The sequence below is a fragment of the Neofelis nebulosa genome, chromosome 11 (genome assembly GCF_028018385.1).
Source record: "Neofelis nebulosa isolate mNeoNeb1 chromosome 11, mNeoNeb1.pri, whole genome shotgun sequence".
NCBI classification, from domain to species: Eukaryota; Metazoa; Chordata; class Mammalia; order Carnivora; family Felidae; genus Neofelis; species Neofelis nebulosa.
In genome coordinates this window covers 23,263,145-23,282,197 of record NC_080792.1, presented here as the reverse complement: position 1 = coordinate 23,282,197, position 19,053 = coordinate 23,263,145, and positions in this window count along the sequence as shown.

The following is a 19,053-nucleotide window of genomic DNA, read 5'->3' as shown; positions in this document are numbered from 1 at the left end:
GCTTAGACATTAACAAAAATATTGTTATTGATATAACAAATGTGGATATCCTTATATCCTAGTGGGCAGGTAGGGTAGATTATGGGTGGGTGGGATGAACCTCCATGGAGGAAAACTCACTTGAACAAACAAAGTTGTTGGGCATAGTGGGTCAATCTAAGCAACCAGGCTTGAATGTGGGAAGAGAAGAGTGGGTTAAAGCATGAGGCAGAACAGAAATTATTAGCTCATCTCTCTTAGAGGTAGCTCTGTACCCAGAGAAGACAGGGACTCCATGATAAATACTAACATACCCTGCCATTATGGAGCATAGGGATTCTGTGGGACACTTTTTGCCTCTTGGATGTATGTATCAGCACCTGAAATCCAGGGGGTAGTAGCAGTGTTGGAGAAAATCTGTAAATAGCAATAGAGAAAAAAAAAACTGTGCTAATGACCTCATGCGAACAGATAATTTCACTGCCATTAAAGCTCTAAGCAAAGCAGTATTTGAGATGGATGGAAAGGAGAGCTCCCAGAGCAGAAGGAAAGCAGAGGTTATGCTCCTTTAAAATGTACTAGAGGTTTGTTACAGATAGGTATGGTAAGATGGCAGAAACAAAGACAGCTGCCTTCGAAAGAAGAGTTTATGACCCAGAGTTCCCAGGAGGCAGCAAGCATACCACAGAGAGCCATACAGGGAACCACCAGGACTTGAAAGGCTCCAATGGGAAAGCATGGGCACAACCCTTTATTACCTTGGTGATGGGAAGTTGTTAGGTATGGACATCCCCTATTGGGCAGGAACTGAAACACAAATGTTGGGGTTTGTGTTGGGAGAGTTTGTAGTAAGATTTTCATGCACCTGTGAAAAACTAGGGGGCAGTGATGGGGTAAACAACCTATTCTATTTACATGACTCTGACACTGGATGCCAGGTCACCAGTCACAGAATCTCAAGGATAACTATTACATGCAACAGTTGCAAATTAAGGGCTGACAAACCTTACTTTGCTGTCTTTGGAGAGAAGCCAAAATGTAAAGTGGCCTACGGGAAAACAGATCCTCCCACTATTGAGAAAGAGTACATTTTGGTTAAACTTGCAAACATGTGTATTTTAACAGAACCTTGATGAGGTCTTCATTTAATAAGGACATTTTACTAAGCTGGAACTCCTGATGGATAAGCATCTACATTTTGAAATTAGAAGCATCCTGGCACTAACTCAGTAATATAAAAAATGAAGGCATTTCTCCACTGAAGCAAGAATAGAAGAATGAAAGCAGAATAATTTGTCTATAACTTGGTGACCCTTCCAGAACATGCCAAAGGAGAAAGATCAATTTTTTTCTTCATTTCAGGGTTAGTGTTCTTGTGAGTAGTGGTATTATCTGAATATTCATACATAGTTTGAATCAGTATGAATTGGTATACAGTAAGGAATGAAATGTGAATGAAAATGTTCTCAGGGTAGAAGAATAAATATCATTGTAATGTCAAACATCTATAAGGTAATGGAAAATGTTAATGCAATCCTATTAAAAATGTCATAAATTTTTATGGATATAAATAAGTTATTTATAAAATTAGAAGAGCAAATATTCAAGAATAGCCTTAGAAGCCCTGGTAAAGAAAACCAATATGGGGTTTTGCTATAGATTGAATATATCCCCCCAAATTGATATGTTGAAACCCTAATTCCCAATGTGATGGCATTAAGAAGTGGGGTCTTTGGGGGTGATTAGGTTATGGGGTTGAAGCACGCAGGAGTGAAATTAGTGCCCTTATGAGAAGAGTCCCCGGAGACTTCCCTTATCCTTTCTACATTGTGAGAACAGTGAGAAGACAGCCATTTATGGACTAGGAAGTGGGTTCACACTAGACCTTGAATTAGTGCCTTGATCTTAGACTACCCAGCCTCTGGAACTGTGAGAAATAAATTGCTGTTGTTGGTAAACCACCCAATTTATGGTATTTTGGTATAGCAGTCTGAACAGATTATATATAATGTAACATTACAAATCAATTGAGAATGTAGACATTTTAATACAAGGTGTTGGGGCAATAAGATACCCATTTGAAAAAGATAAATCTATTTCTCACAGTATATATTAAGTTCCAAATTATACCATTACATAAATGTAAAAAACATACATGTTACCAAAAGAAAACATAAGGAACTGCCTTTATAATTTAGAAGTGGGAAAATTTGGAAAAGCCTTTCTACATATTAATTAGCAAAGCTGCATTCTTTCTGGAGGATCTAGAGAGGATTCTGTTCCTTGTATTACTGTTTAGCTTTTAGAAGCTAGCTGTATTCCTTGCCTCATTGCTTCCTCCTCTGTCTACCACTTCCAAGTTCACATCTTTTCCTTTGACTTTCCTGTTTCTCTTATAAATACCCTTGTGATTAAATTGGATTATCTCTCTATCTCAAGATCTTTAACTTAATCATACCTGCAGAGTCCTTTTTGCTTTGCAAAGTAACATATTCACCGATTCTGAGAACTAGGACTTGGACATCTTCGGAAGGCCATTACTCTGCTTACCACAGTCTTCCCTCTGGTCCCTAAAGATTCACATCCATTTCATATACATTCATATCCATGCCAAATATATTCACCCCATTCCAAGGTCACAGAAAGTCTCTACTCATTGTAGTGTCCACTCAAAATCCTTACTTTCTTCTAAATCTTACCATTTCAAAATCCTGAATGTCATCATCCAAATCATCTAAATCAGGAAAGGGTGAGACTCTGAGTATAATCCATATACTCAAAATTCTTATCTGTGAACTTGAAAAACTAGAAAACAGGTTATTTGCTTCCAAATTACAGTGATGGGGCAGATATATAGGATAGCAGTTTTAGAATTTCTCTCTATAAAGGTAGACAATGAAAGGCAAAAGGGAGTTATAAGCCCCGAGCAGTTTTGAAATCCATCTGGGCAGAAACTCCGTTAGGTTTCAAGGTCTAGGAATAATACTCTGTGGCTTATGGCTTTGGCCTCTGGGCTCAAGGTCCCACCCTTAGAATCATGCTTCCTCTCATATGAAGGGTAGTAGTGTATATCTGCAGCTGAGTGGTGTTATCAGTCTGTTTCCTGTATTTAGGAATTCCAGTAAGGGATGATGCAGTTAGCTTCATTTTGTTCTCCCTGCCTTTGATTCAAGATGGTAGTATTTCTCTTGGTATAAAATTCTCAAGAACCTTGGCAGTCTCCTGTGTATGTTATATTCAGTCATTACATGAGGGAATCCCCTATGGTATGTTCTGGACAATCTTACTAATATCTTGGCTTCTGCTGAGTTGACTGAGGGGATCTGTGGGTGACAGGCTTAACTACATATACACCTAATAACATGGATGGATCCCAGACACATTATGGTAAGTAAAAGAAGTCAGATTTGGGGCGCCTGGGTGGCTCAGTCAGTTAAGCATCTGACTTCGGCTCAGGTCATGATCTCGCGGTCTGTGGCTTCGAGCCCCGCATCGGGCTCTGTGCTGACAGCTCAGAGCCTGGATCCTGCTTCCAATTCTGTGTCTCCCTCTCTCTGACCCTCCCCCATTCATGCTCTCTCTCTGTCTCAAAAATAAATAAACATTAAAAAAAAAGAAGTCAGATTCGTTCATATAACATTTTGCAAAAGGCACAACTATATGAATGAAGAACAGATCAGTGGTTGCCCAAGATTGCAAGACTGAAAAAGGTAGCACAAGGGAATTTGGGGGAGGTATTGATGAATGATTTTATAGCTGATTGTATTGGTGCTTATACAACTCTATGAATTTGTCAAAACCCATAGAATTAAATATAAGACTGAATGTAATTTACTGTATATAAATGAAGCTATCCCTTGGGGATAGTCACAAATTTGAAATGATATTTTAAAAAACAGAAATAGGAAGGGGATTTAGAGTTCATGACTCCACTTTCTTGTGAAAGTTCTAGAAAGAAAGTGAATGTAAGAGGAAAAGAAGCTATTTATCCTAGGAGAACGTAATCCCTTCGGTCTGGTTTATGCCTTCCAAGGTGGGCAGATCCTGCGGAAGAGAATTTAGCACTCATGTTTGAAACGTCCTGCAGTGAGCTCAGCTTCAAAGCTGAACCTTCATGTCTGACTTTAAAATAGAATTCAACAAGGCTTGGGGTTAAACTCTCCATTTGAAATGTATAGAACATTTGTTGATTTTTAATTCATTAATAATAGAATAATTTGGATACTACACTCTAAGTTACGTCAGGATAAGATCTGGTGGTTATGCCTTGCTTTGATTTTTTTTCAAAGTTCTCACCATAATCCCCTGCTAACACTGCAGACCCTCAGTGTATCTGCACTGACTGAATAGATCTGTCAACAAACATTCTCTCTTAGAAATGCAAATATCCTGGGGCGCCTGGGTGGCGCAGTCGGTTAAGCGTCCGACTTCAGCCAGGTCACGATCTCGCGGTCCGTGAGTTCGAGCCCCGCGTCAGGCTCTGGGCTGATGGCTCGGAGCCTGGAGCCTGTTTCCGATTCTGTGTCTCCCTCTCTCTCTGCCCCTCCCCCGTTCATGCTCTGTCTCTCTCTGTCCCAAAAATAAATAAAAAATGTTGAAAAAAAAATTTAATAAAAAAAAAAAAAAGAAATGCAAATATCCTACAGGCTTTGAGAATTTTTGTTTTTTTCTTCAGACTGTTTTATATTTTGCATATTTTCCACAATAAGCGTGAATTACTTTTATAATTAGAAAAAAGCAATAAAAGTTCTTTTGCAAATGCAAAACATCTGGGAGGGTTGTTTCAGCCTTATTCTTTTTCTTGAAGCAATTGAGTTCCCTTGCACGGAAGTTGAGAGTTTTGATTCGGGGAGAGTTCAATAAGTCATTTGAGAACAAGGATTACTTTGGAGATGGGGAGTATGGCAGTTGGAGAATACCAAAGGTTTGATGAGAGAGAGGTAGGACCGAGATGCAGAAAGGGAGGTAAAGGGAGTGATCTAAAATATATTTTGACCTGTTCAAAACTTTTTTTTTTCCTGGAATCACTATATTATTGATAGGAGTAAGTAATTCTGCCTTGTCCCTCCAGACTGACTTGATTCTGTACCTTGGAAGTAGGGATCTAAGAAACCTTATATTTCTTAGAACAGTCTTCTCCAACCCAAAACCTGGAAGCTAAGGTCAGTTGGTGACAAAATTATTGAGGTTAGCAGCAATATGAGAAAAATAAGAACACTGTAGACATTTTTCTTATAAACATGCTTACTCATTAATTTTTTTTGATAATACTTTTTCTCTAATTCTGATGTGAAAGTATTCTTTTTTTAATTTTTTAAAATGTTTTTATTTATCTTTGAGACAGAAAGAGACAGAGCATGAGCAGGGGCGGGGCAGAGAGAGAGGGAGACACAGAATCCAAAGCAGGCTCCAGGCTCTGAGCTGGCAGCACAGAGCCCGACGCGGGGCTCAAACTTACGGACCATGAGATTATGACCTGAGCTGAAGTCAGATGATTAACCGACTGAGCCACCCAGGCACCCCTGAAAGTATTCTATAGAATAGAATGATACTGATCTCAGTTAATATTTAAAGATTTTTTTTTAGTCTTTGAAATTTAAAATCTGGGCTTTGCTGCATTACAGTGTAAGCTCTGTGATGGTATGGAGTATGCCTTTGTCTTTTTTTTTTTTTTTTTTTTTAATTTTTTTTTTCAACGTTTTTTATTTATTTTTGGGACAGAGAGAGACAGAGCATGAACGGGGGAGGGGCAGAGAGAGAGGGAGACACAGAATCAGAAACAGGCTCCAGGCTCCGAGCCATCAGCCCAGAGCCTGACGCGGGGCTCGAACTCACGGCCCGCGAGATCGTGACCTGGCTGAAGTCGGACGCTTAACCGACTGCGCCACCCAGGCGCCCCTGCCTTTGTCTTTATACCCCCAGCCCTGCAACCCTGCAGTGTGTCCCGTGCATTAGAGGTTGTACATATTGACTCTCTATCATAATTCAGCTATGGTATGGGTTGTTTATGGCTGTGAACTAGATTGGGATCTTGTTCCTTTGAATAACTCCTCAGTAGTGCATTCCAAATTGACAGAAATTTCCTATACAATACATTCACATGTCCCAGATATAAAATATAACTTTAATTTCCCACTTGGTATAATTCTGACACTATATTTTTCAAATATATTTTTTAGTTTAACATGCATGGTCTGACATTTTCCAATAAGATGTAAGTTTCCCTGTGTCTAATACAGCACCTGGGAAGTGTCTGAACTTTTTTTTTAATGAATGAATGTTCCACTTCTCTGCCATTTGCATGGTGGTAATGTCTTGGTTATATTTGGTTATATTACATCCTGTGGTATCAGGCTATCTGCCATTGAGTAATCACATTTATAGCCTCCTTGCTGACCACTGTCTCCAACCCCCATGTAATCTGTTACTGTGACACAAAACCCTCAGAGATCATGTCTGGGCTAGGTGTGAAAAGATAAGTCAAACTTTTGCAGGTGTAGGCATTAAGGGGGTGGAGGATGGAGAACAAGGGAATATTATAAACAGAGGGAACAGTGTCAAATAGAATGACAAATGGTTCCAGGTTCTGTTTTTCAAATTGTTCTGTCTGGAAATATCTTTACTTCTCTAGACTGGGACACCTTTAGACAAGAAATGACTTAGTGTGATTTTTTATTTTCTCTTGGTCTCTTCTGTGGACTAAACCCTTTTGAAGGCTGAGGCCACTGCTTGTTTTTGGCTTTGTAGAAGTTTGCTCAGGAAGCACTCAATGAATATTAACTGAATGAAAGCTCATATGTAAGGTTCTCTAATAACAACAATAGAATATTTTGGTTGCACTTTATAGTTTTAAAAACATATGGTCAGATTCACCTCAAGTGTGAGACAAGTAGAGGAGGTATTTATACTCATTTTATTGTTAAAAGAAAAAAGGAATATGAGTGTTATGGACTGGGTATTTGTGTTTCCTCCTCAAGATTTATATTTTGAAGCCCTAAGCCTCAGTGATATGGTATTGGGAGGTAATTACGTTTAGGTGAGGCCATGAGGGTAGAGCCCACAGAAGAGAATTGGATTTCTTAAGAAGAAGCACCAGAGTTTCCCTTCTTCACCATGTGTTGACACAGTGAGAAGGCAGCCCTCTGCAAACTGGGAACAGAATTTGTCAGTGCCTTGATCTAGGGCTATAGAGAATAAGTGTCTATTGTTTTAAGCACCTGGTCAATATTTTGATACAGCAGCCTGAATGGAGTAAGACACTGAGGTTCAAAAAATTAACTGTAGTTCAAGATCCTATAGCCACAGTGTGGTTAAGTCAGGACTTGAACCAGGTCTTCTAATCACAACCCAGTGCTCGTGGTATTCATTCAGTTATTTTGTTCATTCCTTCAACAATATTTGTTAATCATCACATTCCTGAGTTATTCGGTTTGCAAACAGCAGATAGAGTGCATCTGGAAAGATTAAGAAATGTAATTCTCAGAGAAACCTATGAGGAGGAGAGCAGCAATGTTGTTTGGGGATACCTAGAACTGGATTCGAGGAAAAGGAGACTAGCAATAGAACAACATTAACTGCATAATAAAAGTTCATGACTAGGGAAGACTGAGTCCCAGAGTAGTCATTTCAGAGAAAGAATGAGGTAAAAATCAGGAGTGATGGATCTATTTCATAGTTTGGGTACCCTTTCCAAGGTGACTGCTGAGTCAGAGGCTAGGCTCCACACAAAGTTCTGGAGCACCTGGGGAACAGAACTGATCTAGAGCTATGGAAGTGAGCAGAAACACTTCCTCAAAAGAGATCTTTCAGATACTGTTGTAAATGGCATTCTGATAAAACTTTCCCATGTACGTATTTAGATATGCCATTGATCTGGGACAGCTGTGTTTATTTTTACCCTAAGGCTGAGAAGTAAGTCATTTCTGTGTTGAAGTTCTTATGGCACTGCTTTTTCCAGAATCAAATACCAACAGTGACTGAGACAAGATTTAGATTTATTGAGTCAGGTCAGTGGACCTAAATACAGATTATTGAAGAGCTTTGCTATATTGGAAATTCAACATGGATTCAGAGTACTCCACCCTGATGATCTTGTGATAAAATGATTATTGTCATTTAGGACAATCATTCCCCTCATTTATAATATATTCTACTTTAAGAGCTGGCTGTGAAATGTCCTTTTTAGAACATATTAAATAAATACTCTTGCTTTTGCTTGAGTTTGAAGGAAGAAAGTACTAACAATGATATCAATGCCAGTATTATGGGACCAAATTAAGTTATACCACCAAAGAGAAATCTCTTTTCCCTTTTCCTTCTTTTTCTTGTAGGTGAAATCTCTGCAAATCTGGTTTTGTAGCTTCCATTACATTTGGTGTCTGTTATTCTGCCATCAACAATTTGCTCTCAAAATCTACATCCCACTTTTCTTTACTTAGGAGTGGGGTCTCTTCATGGTAGGATGGCTAACTGGGATCCCCAGACAATGTGCAATCAACATGCATGCTTTGGACTTCCACAGTCTTTAATGCTCTGTAAAGACATAGTTCCTCTGATGAGCCAACGTCATGATCCACTAATTGAAGCACAAGGGTAAGGTTTAATTAATGCTCACCACACCACCGTGTCAAGCCTGGACGGAAAGTGTTGTTACATGGTGTAAGAATCCCATTACACATTAGAGTGATGAGAAAGGACCAATTACCATTAAAAACTCTTACCTCCTCAGAACCTCTCAAACTGCTATCATTAGAAATGTTTTCCTTGCAAAGAATCTGTGATGGAAAATGAGCATTTCAGAAATACCTAACAATCTGGGTAAACGAAAGTTGCCAAGTTTCTATGTAATAAGTTTGCCATTTCTATCCTCTTCCTATTCCTGTTCAAATGTATTTCCTTATTTTTTTAAAGAAGTTTTTTTTTGAGAGAGAAAGAAAGAGAGATAGCACAAGCAGGGGAGGGGCAGAGAGAGAGAGAGGGAGATACAGAATCTGAAGCAGGCTCCAAGCTCTGAGCTGTCAGCACAGAGCCTGATGTGGGGCTCGAACCCACAAACTGTGAGATCATGACCCAAGACAAAGTCAGACGCTTAACCAACTGAGCCACCCAGGTGCCTCCTGGTGCCTCCCAGATGCATTTCCTTTTTGATGGAAAGTCTTCTGCCCTTGCCTCTTACTATTTGGTTGATAGAGGCTTGAGGTTTCCATGACATTTACCTGATCCTAGATTGATCCTCACCCTAGTGCAGGAGAAACTTTTAAAGCAGGAACTCACCAGGATTACTCACCCTTTCAATAATCCTGAGAATCCATCCTAGTGAGTATTAGTACTGGGAATGTGTCCTAACTTTTAGGCTTGTTTAGGTAGGCAGAAACAATAACTACACTGCTTCACATGTGAAATAGGAAGCGCAGTTGTGATGGCAGAATTCAGAGAATGGCTTGGTATCATGGAAAAAGCGAGACAAATGAATTGAGACATTCAAGTCTTTCTGAAGGCCTGTTGAAAGAAAGTACTTTGAAGACACTGCAAATCACTAGTCCTCAAGGAGTTGAAAAAACTGCAGGGGAATGACTCCAGAGCAAGATCCAGGTTTTTTCTTTTTCCTTTTCTTTTGTCTTTTTAAGTAATGATGCAGCAATTGGAATGCTGAGAGCAGAGAAAGGGGCTCAAGTCATAATTAGTTGTGTGGCTTGACAATGTAGCCTCACTGCCGTACTCCTCAGTTTCTTCCTCTGCAAAGTGAGTGCAGTAGATGATATCTAAGGAACGTCAACCCTCTGGTATTTTATTATCTATTGTTCTGTGAGCCTGCTGACTTTTCATATATGTAATTTTCTTTTTTTCCTGCTCCATTTACTAAGGAAAATGGAAGTTAACCTCCAGGGAATACTGAAATGGCTGTTTTAGAACCTGAAGGACCATATGTTCAACTTGATTCAAAAGAATAAGCATTTATTGGGTGTCTACTATTCATTTAGCTGGTAATATATCAAGGACTCCAATAAGATTCAGAAGGAAAATACAGCCCAATTTTTTAAAATAAAGAACTAACAATCTAATTGTGGTAAAAAGAAGAGTGTGAGGCTCTAATAAGATTTTGAATGAAATATAATCAAGCTGTAAATTAGATCATATAATATTTTTTAAGAGATTTATTGGGCATCCCTTAGGTTTGTAGTAAATGTGTTTCTGCACCCCATTTAGTCAAGTGTGCCAGAATTTAGGTCAGAAATGGCAGGGAATCTGGGGAGGGCAAGAATAGATTTGCCATTGTGCCTTGAAATGCTTGTGAGTACAGCAACTCAGCTCATTTTATTGGTAAAATCCATTTTAACTTTGTTTTGATTCATCCTCAACTCTGTATCTGCCTCCCCCATGTCAGCAACCAGTGAGGACATCTGTTGGAAATTTTGCAATGAAGACCTACAGTTTCAACTTAATAACAAATTTCATCATTGGGCCTCAAATGTATTCATCCAATTATGGGTTCAAATTGCTCACATTATTGCCTATGTGCTATTTATAGGATTGACATTTGTTGCAGTGTGAAGAGAAGAATTAGGATGAATATTTAGAGATGGACTTCTTTTGTTTTTTTTTAGAATTGCTTAGTCCTTTAAGAAATTTGAAATATGCATAAGCATTTCCATGTAGGAAAAAAAAGTAGGGATTTCTTTCAAAATGTAATTGGGGAAATCCTCAAGTCAGGTGCTTAGACTAGAGCCAGGTTCATTCACAATGAACCAAGAGAATATGAAGTTCTCTTTCTTCCTAAGTTACAAAGAAGCTATCAGGTCATGCTGGTAACGTGTGTGGTGGGGGTGTGGAGTTGGTGCTAGTGCACAGATCACCTACTTCTGGAAATGTCCTATAAAATAAGTTTGTTTTGTGTCATGTATTAAAAATCTCAGTGGGTGTGCAGGAAACCCAAGACTTAAAGGTCTTAGGTACTAGCTATTCATGTATCCCTTGAAAAGTAGACTATTCTTTTTTGAACTAGAAGGAGCCACAAAGATTTCATTTGATTTTGTTTTAAAGTTTATTTATTTTGAGAGAGTTGTGAGGGGGAGAGAGTATCCCAAGCAGGCCCTGTGTTGTCAGTGCAGAGTCTGATGCAGGGCTTGAACTCAGAGAGATCATGTCCTGAGCCAAAATCAGGAGTTGGATGTTTAACTGACTGAGCCACCAAGGCCACCTCCATGGAGATTTTAGATGAGTATTGTAGATAACAAAGGCAATGACTTAATAAAGGGCAGTATAGCAGACACTGAGCCTTAAAATAAACACAAGTCTTGAAAATCCCTCAAGCAGACAAAACCATTTAAACTGCATAAGCAAAACTAAACATTTCACAAACATAAGTAAAACTTTACTTAGATTATTTCTTGTAAGTGCTACTGATAATCATAAATAAGAAACTTAAGTCATCTTTCTAAAATGGTATAAGAGAATCACTTTTAACCAGTTCCCTGCCATCTGGAACCCCCTTTGTAATAAAGAATCATTGTAAAAGTTAAACAACCTCCTCATTTTCACTTTATAAGCTATTCTTAACGTCATGCTTCTGAGTTTCGTATCAGTTTTTTTTTAACTCAAACGTAATAGATATCCAATATCCTATTTGTTTTTGGCATGCATCATAGTGATGTGATATTTTTGTACATTAGGAAATGATCCCCATGATAAAACTAGTTACCATCTGTCACCATACAAAGTTACTATGGTATTATTGACCATATTCTTCATGATGTATATTATATCCTCAAGATGTATTTATTTCATCACTAGAAGTTTGTGCTACTTAAACCCCTCCACCTAGTTTGCCTACCCTTTGAGACTTTTTCCCTCTGGTAACCAACTATTTTTTTCCTGTATCTGTGAGCCTGTTTCTGTTTAGTTTTGTTTCTTTGACTGTTTTGTTTTTTGATTATGCATATAAGTGAAATCATACAGCATTTGTCTTTGTGTGTCTGACTTTTTTCACTTTGCAGAATACTTTCTAGGTCCATCCATACATGCTATCACAGATGCCAAGATTTCATACTCTTTTATGGCTGAGTAATATTCCTGTGTGTGTGTGTGTGTGCGCGCGCGTGCACACGCGTGCGCACGTATGTGTGCACACATGCCTTTTTTATCCGTGCATCCATCAGTGGTTATATAGATTGCTTCCATATAATGGCTATTGTAAATAATGCTGCAGTGAACATAGGGAAGCATATATCTCTTTGAATTGCTATTTTCACTTTCTTTGGATAAATATCCAGAAGCGGAATGCTGCATCAAATGGTAGGTCTATTTGTAATAAATATTTTGAGGAACCTCCATCCTGTTATCCATAGTGGCTGTATCAATTTACATTCCTACAAGTAGTGTTCCAAGTGTTCTCTTTGCTTCGTATCATCAACGACACTTTTTATTATTTGTCTTTTTGATAGTAAACAATCTGATCGGTGTGAGGTTATAGTTCACTGTGGTTTTGATGTGACTGTGGTTTCATTCTTTTGAGTGTAGCTGCTTAGTTTTTCCAGCACTATTTATTTAAGAGACTGTTTTTGTTTTCCATTGTATATTCTGGCCCCCTTTGTCATAGACTAATTGGCCATATGGGTGGATTTATTTCTGGGCTGTCTATTCTTGTCCTTTGATCCATGTGTCTTTTTTTGTCTGTCAGTACCATGATGCTTTATTGTAGCTTTGTGGTATAGTTTGAAATCAGGCAGCATGATACCTCCAGCTTTTGTCTTCTTAAGATTGCTTTAGCTATCCAGGGTCTTTGGGATTCCATAACATTTTTAGTATTCTTTATCTTAGTTCTATGAAAAATGTCATTGATATCTTGATGGGGATTTTACTAAATCTGTAAATTGCTTTGGACATTTCAACAGTATTCTTATTATCCAAGGATAAGGGATATCTTTCCATTTATTTATGTTATCTGCAGTTTCTTTCATCAGTGTCTTAAAAGTTTTGGAGTACAGATCTTTCACTCCCTTGATTACATTTATTATTAAGTATTTTATTCTTTTTGATGCAGTTGTAAATTGGAGTACTTTAATTTCTCTTTTTTGAATCCTCATTATTACTTTATAGAAATACAACTGATTTCTCTATGTTAATTTTGTATTGTGTGACTTTACTGAATTCATTTATTCTAACAGTTCGGGGATTTTTTTGGTGGTGATTTTAGTTTTTTTGAATATAGGATCATGCAAACACTTATAGTTTTGTGTCTTCCTTTTTAATTTGGATGCCTTTATTTATTTATTTTTCTCTCCTAAGTGCTGTGTCTGGGACTTCTACTAGTATGCTGAATAAAAGTGGGAAGAGTGGACTTGTCTTGTTTCTAATCTTAGAGGAACAGCTTTCAGCTTTTCATAATTGTGATTTTAGGTGTGGCTTTGTCATCAATGGTCTATATTATAATGAGATACTTTCCTCCTATATCCACTTGGTTGAGAATTTTTTTTAAATCATAGATGGATGTTAAACTTGTCAACTGCTTTTTCTAAATCTATTGAGATAATCATATGATTTTTATCCTTCATTTTAGTTAATGTGTGTTAAACTGATTGATTTGGTGGTATTTAACCATCATTGCATCCCTGGAATAAATCCCACTTGTTCATGGTATATGACCTTTAAATGTATTTTTGGATTCAGTTTGCTAATGTTTGTTGAGGATTTTTGCATCTATAGTCATTAGGGATACTGGCCTGTAATTTTATTCTTTTTGTGGTGTCTTTGTCTAGTTTTGGTATCAGGGTATACTGATCTCATAAAATGAGTTTGAAAACAGCATTTATTCCTCTTCAACTTTTTTGAGTAAATTTAAGAAGGTTGGGAACTAACACTTGTTTAGATCCTTGGTTGAATGCAGCTGTGAGGCTGTCTGACCTGGACTTCTGTTGTGGGGAAGTTTTTTAATTTTCCATTTTATTACTTTTAATCATCTATTCAGATTTTCTAGTTCTTTATGATTCAGTCTTGGAAGGTGGTGTGTTTCTAGGAATTTATCCATATCTTCTAGGTTTTGAAAATTAGTGTTTTCAGTAGTCTCATGATCCTTTGTATTTTTGTGGTGTCGGTTGAAACTTTTGCATTTCTGATTTTATTTATTTTGTTTCATCTCTGATTTAGGTCCTCTCCCTTTTTCTCTTGATTCTTGTGAGAGGTTTATCAGTTTTATCTTTCCAGGGAACCAGCTATCAACTTCTTTTTTTTTTTTATTTAATTTTTTATTTTTTTAAACATACATCCAAATTAGTTAGCATATAGTGCAACAGTGATTTCAGGAGTAGATTCCTTAGTGCCCCTTACCCATTTAGCCCATCCCCCCTCCCACAACCCCTCCAGTAACACTCAGTTTGTTCTCCATATTTATGAGTCTCTTCTGTTTTGTCCCCCTCCTGGTTTTTATATTATTTTTGTTTTCCTTCCCTTATGTTCATCTGTTTTGTCTCTTAAAGTTCTCATATGAGTGAAGTCATACGATTTTTGTCTTTCTCTGACTGACTAATTTCACTTAGCATAATACCCTCCAGTTCCATCCATGTAGTTGCAAATGGCAAGATTTCATTCTTTTTGATTGCCGAGTAATACTCCATTGTGTGTGTGTGTGTGTGTGTGTGTGTGTGTGTGTGCGCGCGCGCACGCGCACGCAGAGTGGCTGCCCCAGCTTTCATTCCCACCAACAATGCAAAAGAGATCCTCTTTCTCTGCATCCTCACCAACATCTGTTGTTGCCTGAGTTAATATTAGCTATTTTGATAGGTGTGAGGTGGTATCTCATTGTGGTTTTGATTTGTATCTCCCTGATGATGAGTGATTTTGAGCATTTTTTCATGTGTTGGTTGGCCATCTGGATGTCTTCTTTGGAGAAGTGTCTATTCATGTCTTTTGTCTGTTTCTTCACTGGATTATTTGTTTTTTGGGTGTTGAGTTTGATAACTTCTTTATAGATTTTGGATACTAACCCTTTATCTGATATGTCATTTGCAAATATCTTCTCCCATTACGTTGGCTGCCTTTTAGTTTTGCTGATTGTTTCCTTCACTGTGCAGAAGGTTTTTGTTTTGATGAGGTCCCAGTAGTTCATTTTTCCCTTTTGTTTCCCTTGCCTCTGGAGACGTGTTGAGTAAGAAGTTGCTGTGGCCAAGATCAAAGAGGTTTTTGCCTGCTTTCTCCTTGAGGATTGTAGTGGCTTCCTGTCTTACATTGAGGCCTTTCATCCATTTTGAATTTGTTTTTGTGTATGGTGTAAGAAAGTGGTCCAGGTTCATTCTTCTGCATGTCGCTGTCCAGCACCACTGGCTGAAGAGACTGTCTTTATTCCATTGGATATTCTTTCCTGCTTTGTCAAAGATTAGTTGGCCATATGTTTGTGGGTCCATTTCTGGGTTCTCTATTCTGTTCCATGGATCTGAGTGTCTGTTCTTGTGCCAGTACCATACTGTCTTGATGATTACAGCTTTGTAGTATAGCTTGAAATCTGGGACTGTGATGCCTCCTGCTGTAGTATAGCTTGAAATCTGCCTCCTGTGATGCCTCAAGATTGCTTTGGCTATTCAGGGTCTTTTCTGGTCCCATACAAATTTTAGGATTGTTTGTTCTAGCTCTGTGAAGAATGCTGGTGTTATTTTGATAGGGATTGCATTGAATGTGTAAATTGCTTTGGGTAGTATTGACATTTTAACCATATTTGTTCTTCCTATCCAGGAGCATGGAATCTTTTTCCATTTTTTTTGTGTATTATTCAATTTCTTTAATAAGCTTTCTATAGTTTTCAGTGTATAGATTTTTCACCTCTTTGGTTAGATTTATTCCTAGGTACTTTATGGTTTTTGGTGCAACTGTAACTGGGATCGATTCCTTGATTTCTCTTTCTGTGGCTTCATTGTTGGTGTATAGGAATACAACTGATTTCTGTGCCTTGATTTTATATCCTGCAACTTTGCTAAATTCATGAATCATTTCTAGCAGTTTTTTGGTGGAATCTTTTGGGTTTTCCATATAGATGGCTTTTATGATCTTGAGGTATGATCCTTCTATCCCTACTTTCTTGAGGGTTTTTATCAAGAAAGGATGCTGTATTTTGTCAAATTCTTTCTCTGAATATATTGAGAGGATCATATGGTTCTTGTCCTTTCTATTATTGATGTGATGAATCATGTTAATTGTTTTGTGGATATTGAACCAGCCCCGCATCCCAGGTATAAATCCCACTTGGTTGTAGTGAATAATTTTTTTAATGTATTGTTGGATCTGGTTGGCTAATATCTTGTTGAGGATGTTTGCATCCGTGTTCATCAGGGAAATTGGTCTATAGTTCTCCTTTTTATTGGGGTCTTTGTCTGGTTTTGGAATCTAGGTATTGCTGGCTTCACAGAAAGAGTTTGGGAGTTTTCCTTCCATTTCTATTTTTTGATAACACCTGGAAGAGAACAGGTGTTAACTCTTCCTTAAATGTTTGGTAGAATTCCCTTGGAAAGCCATCTGGCCCTGGACTCTTGTTTTTTGGGATATTTTTGATTACTAATTTGATTTCCTTACTGGTTATGGGTCTCTTCAAATTTTCTCTTTCTTCCAGTTAGTTTTGGTAGTGTATATGTTTCTCGGAATTTTTCCATTTCTTCCAGATTGCCCATTGTATTGGCATATAATTGCTTATAAAATTCTCTTATTATTATTTTTATTTCTGCTGTGTTGGTTGTGATCTCTCCTCTTTCATTCTTGATTTTATTTATTTGGGCCCTTTCCTTTTTCTTCTTGATCAAACTGACTAGTGGTTTATCAATTTTGTTAATTCTTTCAAAGAACCAGCTTCTGGTTTAATTGTTCTACTGTTTTTTTGGTTTTGATAGCATTACTTTCTACTGTAATCTTTATTATTTCCTGTCTTATGCTGTTTTTGGGTTTTATTTACTGTTCTTTTTCCAGCTCTTTAAGGCATAAGTTTAGGTTGTGTATCTGAGGTCTTTCTTCCTTCTTCAGGAAGGCCTGAATTGCTATAGACTTTCCTCTTATGACCACCTTTGCTGCATCCCAAAGGTTTTGGGTTGTGATGTTATCATTTTCATTGACTTCCATATACTTTTTAATTTCCTCTTTAACTTCTTGGTTAGCCCATTCATTATTTAGTAGGATGTTCTTCAGTCTCCAAGTATTTACCTTTCCAAATTTTTTCTTCTGGTTGATTTCAAGTTTCATAGCATCTTGGTCTGAAAATATGCACAGTATGATCTCGATCTTTTTGTACTTAGGGCTATTTGTGTCCCAGTATATGGTCTATTCTGGAGAACTTTCTATGTGTACTGGAGAAGAATGTATATTCTTCTGCTTTAGGATGAACTGTTTGAATATATCTGTTAAGTCCATCTGCTCCAGTGTGTCATTCAAAGCCATTGTTTCCTTGTTGATTTTTTGATTAGATGATGTGTCTGTTGCTGTGAGTGGGGTGCTGAAATCTCCTACTATTATGGTATTACTATCAATGAGTTTCTTTATGATTAATTGATTTATATATTTGGGTGTTTTCACAATTGGCACATAAATGTTTACAACTGTTAGGTCTTCTTGGTGGATAGACCCCTGGATTATGATATAATGCTCTTCTGCATCTCTTGAGACAGTCTTTATTTTAAAGTCTAGATTGTCTAATATAAGTACGGCTACTCTGGCTTTCTTTTGTTGACCATTAGCATGATAGATGGTTCTCCATCCCCTTATTTTCAATCTGAAGGTGTCTTTAGGTCTAAAGTGGGTCTCTTGTAAACAGCATATAGATGGATGTTGTTTTCTTATCCATTCTGTTTCCCTATGTCTTTTGATTGGAGCATTGAGTCCATTGACATTTAGAGTGAGTACTGAAAGATATGAATTTATTGCCATTATGATGCTTGTAGAGTTGGAGTTTCTGGTAGTGTTCTCTGGTCCTTTCTAATCTTTGTTGCTTTTGGTATGTATGTATGTATGTATGTATGTATATATGTATTTGTATTTTTATCTTTTCTCCCCTCAGAGAGTCCCCCTTAAAATTTCTTGTAGGGTTGGTTTAGTGGTCACAAACTCCTTTAATTTTTGTTTGTCTGTGAAACTTTTTATCTCTCCTTGTATTTTGAATGACAACCTTGCTGGATAAGGAATTCTTAACTGCATATTTTTCTGATTCAGCACATTGAATATATCCTGCCACTCCTTTCTGGCCTGCCAAGTTTATGTGGATAGATCTGCGGCAAACCTAATCTGTCTTCCCTTGTAGGTTAGGGACTTTTTTTCCCCTTGCTGCTTTCATGATTCTCTCTATGCCTGAGTATTTTGTGAATCTGTCTATGATATGCCTCGTTGATGGTCGGTTTTTGTTGAATCTAATGGGGGTCCTCTGTGCTTCCTGGATTTCGATGTTTGTGTCTTCCCCAGGTTAGGACAGTTTTCTGCTATGATTTGCTCACATAAACTTTCTACCCCTATTTCTCTCTCTTCCTCCTCTGGGACCCCTATGATTCTAATGTTGTTCCTTTTTAATGAATCACTGATTTCTCTAATTCTTAAATCATGCTCTTTTGCCTTAATCTCCCTCTTTTTTTTCCTGCTTCATTATTCTCTATAAGTTTGTCCTCTATATCGCTGATTCTCTGTTCTGCCTCATCCATCCTTGCTGCCGTGGCATCCACCCATGATTGCAGCTCAGTTATAGCATTTTTTATTTCATTCTGACTAGATTTTACTTCTTTTATCTCTGCATAAAGGGATTCTAATCTATTTTTGACTCCAACTGTTATTATCATGGTTGTAAATTCTGGTTCAGACATCTTGCTTGTATCTGTGTTGGTTAAATCCCTGGATGTCGTTTCTTCATGCTCTTTTGGGGTGAATTCCTTCATTTTGTCATTTTTAAGGGAGAAAAGGAATTAATGAGGTAGAAAAATTAAAATTTAAAAATATTAAAATTAAAAAATATTAAAATTAAAAAATTAAACCCACACACACAAATTGAATAAATGGTGCTAGATCCTAGGTGTGTTTTGGTCTGGGTGTTGAAAATGGTTTGACAGATTAGAGAAAAAAAATGGG